The 6000-nt window shown below is 50.0% G+C and overlaps 1 non-coding gene across 1 annotated transcript; it reads left to right on the top strand.

The window, feature by feature from the left end:
* The first annotated feature begins 1017 nt into the window (after positions 1 to 1017).
* Trnai-gau (transfer RNA isoleucine (anticodon GAU)) lies at positions 1018 to 1099 on the top strand. Its single transcript has one exon. It is a non-coding gene; the product is annotated as a tRNA-Ile (tRNA).
* Positions 1100 to 6000: the final 4901 nt, after the last annotated feature.

Below are 6000 nucleotides of genomic sequence, written 5' to 3' on the forward strand. Positions count from 1 at the left end.
GGACCAGTATTCAAAAGATGCACCGTGTTTTTGCAGTTTTTATTTGGGCGTCTAACTGGGAGAGAACCAGTCGTACCAACTTGTTTCTTTCTGTTAAGGCGGGAGGGCTTGGACTTGTGCACTTATTTCTGCGTCAAGTTGTGTCGCGTTTTATATTCCTCCGTGATCAAAGGGATACTTTTCTGAGGACTGCTATTCAAGTGAGGTTGCAGAGACATCTCCCAGAAATCGTTGTGTCATCGTGTGAGAGTATGTGTGGGGCTATCAGTGGGTATATGCGAGAGGTTGTACTGTCTTTCCGGCTATTGCATGTGCGTTTTTCCATGGAGTATTTGTGCAATGTTTCGAGACGAAACCTGTATAAGAATCTTGTGGACACAATGTTGCCGATTCCTATTTATCGTTTACCTCACCGTGGAGGCCCAGGGCAAGATGTTCTGAACCGAGTTAAAAGAATGCCGGTTAACCCATCCGTGAAATCCTTTTTCTTTAAGTTGCACTCTAACTCACTTCCTGTTAAGACGTGGCTGCATGAAAAGGGGATTTTCGTCCCATGGACAATTAACTGCTTGTTATGCAAAAAGCCTGAGACAGTATAACATGTGTTCCTTGACTGCTGGGACCCAATTTTCCATTGGGATGTCCTCCAGCGAACAGTCAAAAAAGATTTTCCCCTGGATCCATATGGCATCAGGTTCTTGCCCATCGCAAATGAAGCGGAAGTACCATTTGACCTAATCATGCTTTTGGGCCTCCACAGTCTGTGAAAGACGCGAATGCAAGTGCGACATGCAGATGTTAACGTCCGTTCGACGCGCGAAAACTTTATTGAAAGTGTTGTGGCCCTTAGGGAAGTGTATCGAGCGCAAGCTGAACCGCCCGAGTGGATTTCTGTTCTCGATGACTTGGCTGTCATGAAAAGATTTTAATCCCTCCTACGTCAGCCGAAGTAGGCTGATGTTTTTATCATTTGTACTTTTGTTGTTTTGACTGTCAAAATCGGCAATAAAGAAAAAAAAAGAGGGGGCCGAGTGGTTAAGGCGATGGACTGATAATCCATTGGGCTCTGCCCGCGTGGGTTCGAATCACACCCTCGTCGCTCCTTTTGTGCTGTTTTTCCTGAAAAATATGCTTAGCTCATGGCGCAGATGTACGATTCACTGAGTGCTTCTGAGCGATACTTCACACACGGGCGAGGTGGCCGAGTGATTTTTCTGCTTCCGGCCACCGAGCGTGACGGACGCATGATGACGGGCTCCGTAGGAGCGGCTTCAGCGGCCCAGAGCGGCCGCGGTAACAGGAGTGTCGTTGCGGACAACGAGTACCAAGTTGTTTTGCCGAGTTTGCCAACAGGGCGTTTTGTTGTGAACACAGTTTTTTTACATTGTGATATCAGGGCCCGCCCATACCGGGTGGAAGATTTCCGCGATGCGCTCGCCCCGTTATCGCTCCTGCCGGAAGTGGTGGCTCTCGGGGCCTACCGTATGAGCCATGTTTGGGCCGTGACCTTCAAAGACAACGAAGCTGTGAAGAAGATCGTCAGTGTTGGTGAGCTACAGGTCAAGAAGGGCCGATGCCTCGTCATTGACCCCGCCAACCAGGATGTACGCTTAAAAGTGCATTGGCTGCTGCACACCGTTCCTGACGAGGACGTGCGTCTTGCCTTCGCGCCGTTTGGAAAGGTCACGGACGTCGCCCGCGACCGGTGGCGGGTGCATGGCGTGGCTGACAAGAACTCTACCACAAGACTGGTTACGCTGAAGTTGAAGCCGGGCGTAATGCTTGACGACCTGCCACACCAGGTGAGCGTCTCCGGCGAGCTGGCTCTTGTGGTTGTGCCGGGCAGGGCCCCTCTCTGCCTACGCTGCCGCGGGACGGGCCATATTCGTCGCGACTGCCGCATTCCGCGGTGTGGTGCCTGCCGACGCTTCGGTCACGAAGAGAGTCAGTGCGAGCGGACGTACGCTAGCGTGACCGGACCCGTGAGCAACGACGACAACTCCGCCCTACTCATGGACGAGGCGGATATGGAAGACACATCGACCACGGCTAAGGAAGCAGCTGGCGAGGTGGCAGAGTCGGAGGCACGACCTCAGAAACAGGGGCAACATGTCGATGAAGCCGTCGCCTCTGAACAGCAAGAGCAAGTGGAGGGCACTGTAGCCATGCCGAACCGTGAGGAAGAAAGCCCACCTGATCCGGGAGCGGCCTCCACCCCCTGAACATGAAGACATGGACACCCATACCGGGCTTGCCAACTTGCAGGCGGGGAAACGTCCGCGCGACCAGACCAATAGCCTGGCTACGACGCAGGACAGCAGCGGCGGAGACGAGCCACCGCCCAAAGCGCCAGGTATGAGGAGACCAACCTTGAAGCTGCGGCCGAACATTACGGCCGATCCACGGCAGGCGGGTAAACCGCCTCCGTAGTTCTGTACTGTGTTTTGCTTGAGGCGGGTTGGGGGTTCGTGAGTGCAATGGCCGTCACCCTGAGCGCTATTCTCTTGGATATGTGTCAGGAACGAGGGCCCGAGTTGCATGTCAGCGTTGTTTTCGAGAGGTCGGGTTGTGTTCCCATTTGTGGCACTCAACGCGGTTATCGGCGCGTCATTATCAACACTCGTCCCTGCGTAACTGTGACGGGCACCATTCTACCGTGTAGCCATGGCAGCTAATATCGAAGGAGCGCTACGTGTAGCCACGTTAAATGTACGAGGGCTCGGTGCAAGAAGGCGGCAATGTCAGCTAAGTCGCCTACTCTTAGATAATGACTTGCATCTTGTGGGAATCCAAGAAACCAAAATAGAGAGCCAAGAGCTAACCGACAGAATGGTGTCCAATTTTCGTGCGCACTTCGACGTGTGTGTTTCTCACGCTGTTGGTGGATCAGGTGGTTGCGCTATATTCATTCGAAGAAACTTTGGCATTTGTGTGAAGTCAGTGTTTTCGTGTGAAACAGGTCGCCTTTTAGTGGCTGATTTTTGCTATTGCGATATGGATTTCCGAGTCATTTGTATCTACACGCCGAATATTGAAACAGACCGGCGAATCTTCTTTGAGCGACTTGAAGCGTACGTAAACTGCCACAAGGTGGTCATACTGCTGGGGGATTTTAACTGTGTGTGCACTGCTGACGATCGCGCAAAAGTTTCACGCGTTCGTGATAAGAGTGCTGTATTGCTAAATGCGCTGGTGCACGATTACGACTTGGAAGATATCGGTAGTGTCTTCGCCAGCGGTACCCACCCGCAGTTTACGCACTTCCAGCGTGATAGCCACGCTCGGCTAGATAGATTATATGTGTCAGCCGAATTGGTGCCCTTGTGTAGTGAATATGATGTGCAACCCATTGCATATAGCGATCACTGCTTGGTAACTGCCACTTTCGGGAAAAGACAGATCAAACACACCTTTAACTGGGACCTCTGGAAATTGAACGCGCAGTTGCTGGATGACGATGCTTTCGTTGATGCCATTGCGAAGGAACTAGAAAACCTGATTTCAGTCGAATTAGCAAGCTTCGCCATTAAATGGGAAGAATTTAAACAGAAAGTAAAAACAATGGCTATTGAAAGAAGCAGTGTCCTTCGACATAACCTGAAACAGGCAGAAACGAACCTTCGCCAGCAACTGCAATTTTTCATCTGCATGGAAAGTGTCCAGCCTGGTGTGTATGTTAACGAAATAAAGGAAGTGAAAGCCGAACTCGAAAGGATAGACTCTGAGAAATATAAAGCCGCCGTTGTGCGATCAAGGTCTGAGAAGCTGTGGGCGGGAGAAGCGCCAACAAAACGAGCTCTCTCAGACGAGAAAAGGTACGCATGTCGGAAGGAAATCCGCCAGCTAGCTAAAGGCAATGACATCACGTCCGACAAAAACGACATCAAACAAGGGATCGTCGATCACTTCAAAGCCTTCTTAGGTCAACCACGTGAACCTAAAGATGGCTACCAGACGGAATTCCTTTCATTGATGCCAAAGCTCGATGAAGAAGTTAAGGCACGGCTAGAACATCCCATTACCCTGAGTGAGATAGAGTGCGCAATAGACGAGTTGGCGCCCGGTAAAGCACCTGGGCCTGATGGCTTAGGGGCTATTTTCTATAAAACGTTTAAGTCAGCGCTGGCTCATGTCCTCCATCTAGTTATCAGCGAAGCGTATACGACCGAAAAAGATTGCCCTTGTCTTTCACAACGTCGCATATTGTGCTGATCCCGAAGAGTGATGATGAAAAGAAACGCTTGTTGCCTGGCTCATATCGCCCGATAACTCTAGCCAACGTTGACTTTAAAATATTCACGAAAGTTTTAGCAAAACGACTGCAAAGTGTCATCAAAACAGTGGTAGGGCCGCACCAGACTTGTGGCATTAAGGGGCGCAGTATTACAACAAATGTACACGTGGCTCGAAGTGTGCTAGAGTGTTGCGATGCGATTGGCGATTACGTCGCGATGATGCAGATCGATTTGGCAAAGCCTTCGACCTCGTCTCGCACAAGGCTCTACTATACATACTTGAACACACGAATGTTGGCAGTGTGATAACGGAAGGTGTCACGATGGCGTACAAGAACTGCTCAACGCGAATTATTGTTAATGGGGAGCTCACCGATAGCTTTCGTGTGCTCTCGTCGGTGCGTCAAGGATGCCCTCTTTCGCCCCTTCTGTTTGCTGCTTATCTTGAGCCACTCTGCTTGGCCATTAAAAACAACGAACGCATAACAGGCTATCGACTACAGGCAGCACACGTTAAAATATTGGCGTATGCAGACGACATCGCGATTTTCTGCACTGATAAAGCGAGCATTATAGAGGCAACTGCTGTTGTCGAAAAGTTTTGCAATTCAACTGGAGCCCAGATAAACTGGGATAAAAGTTATGGCTTCTGGCATGGGAGTTGGGAAGACAAGCCGGAGACCTTTTCTCGAATGAATTGGTCAAGGTTACCTACACAGTACCTGGGGGTGCCTCTCGGAAGTTACCGTGAGCCCGAACAGTACTGGCTCGACCAAGTTTCGACAGCAAAGGAAAAGGCTGACGGTTGGAGAGGCAAGCAATTGTCAATGTTTTCTAGAGCCACTGTTTGCAACCTTTTTTTAGTTTCCAAGATATGGTATGTTATGAATGTGTTGTGTGCTGCGCGGGTAAGCGTACAAAAAATTCACCGCATTCTCGCCACTTTCATTTGGGCCTCTACCTGGGAGAGGACGAGTCGAACAAATTGTTTTTCCCGGTCAAGAAAGGTGGGCTTGGTCTGGTTCACTTGTTTTTGCGACAAATTGTGTCACGCTTTGTGTTTCTGCGGGATCAAAATGATCCCTTTCTTCGAACACTAATTCAAGTACGGCTGAGTAGACTTCTTCCAGGATTTGTTGTTTCGTCGGCTCAGAACATGCCGGGAACCTTGACTGGGTACCTGCGTGAAGTGGTGCTGGCGCATAGGATGTTGAATGTGCGTTTTTCGCTGCAGTATCTGTCCATCGTTACAAAAAAACAATTGTACAGAGATCTTGTGGACACGATGCTACCTGTACCTTTGTACCGTTCGCCACACCGTGGAGGCCCCGGACAGGACGTTCTAAAAAGAGTCAAGAAAATGCCAGTAAGGCCATCAACTAAGTCTTTCTTTTTCAAATTACATACAAACACACTTCCCGTTAAGACCTGGCTTCATAGCAAGGGTATTTTCATCCCCTGGACAACGGACTGCTTTTTATGTAAAAAACCAGAAACAATAGAACATGTTTTCCTAGATTGCTGGGACCCGATCTTTCACTGGGACGTTCTGCAGAGAACGCTGAAGAAGCAGTTACCCCTGGACCCGTATGGAATACGCTTCTTGCCAATAGATACCTCAGAGGAAGTACCGTATGACCTCATTATGGTTCTGGGCCTCCACGCGATGTGGAAAACTCGCATGCAATTTGAACTAGAGCACTGCACGGGCCGATTTTTTGCGGTCCCGTTTACGTGGCCCGCCCGTTTTCACACATGGGCGGCC

The sequence above is a fragment of the Dermacentor silvarum genome, chromosome 7 (assembly GCF_013339745.2).
Source record: "Dermacentor silvarum isolate Dsil-2018 chromosome 7, BIME_Dsil_1.4, whole genome shotgun sequence".
Lineage (NCBI taxonomy): Eukaryota > Metazoa > Arthropoda > Arachnida > Ixodida > Ixodidae > Dermacentor > Dermacentor silvarum.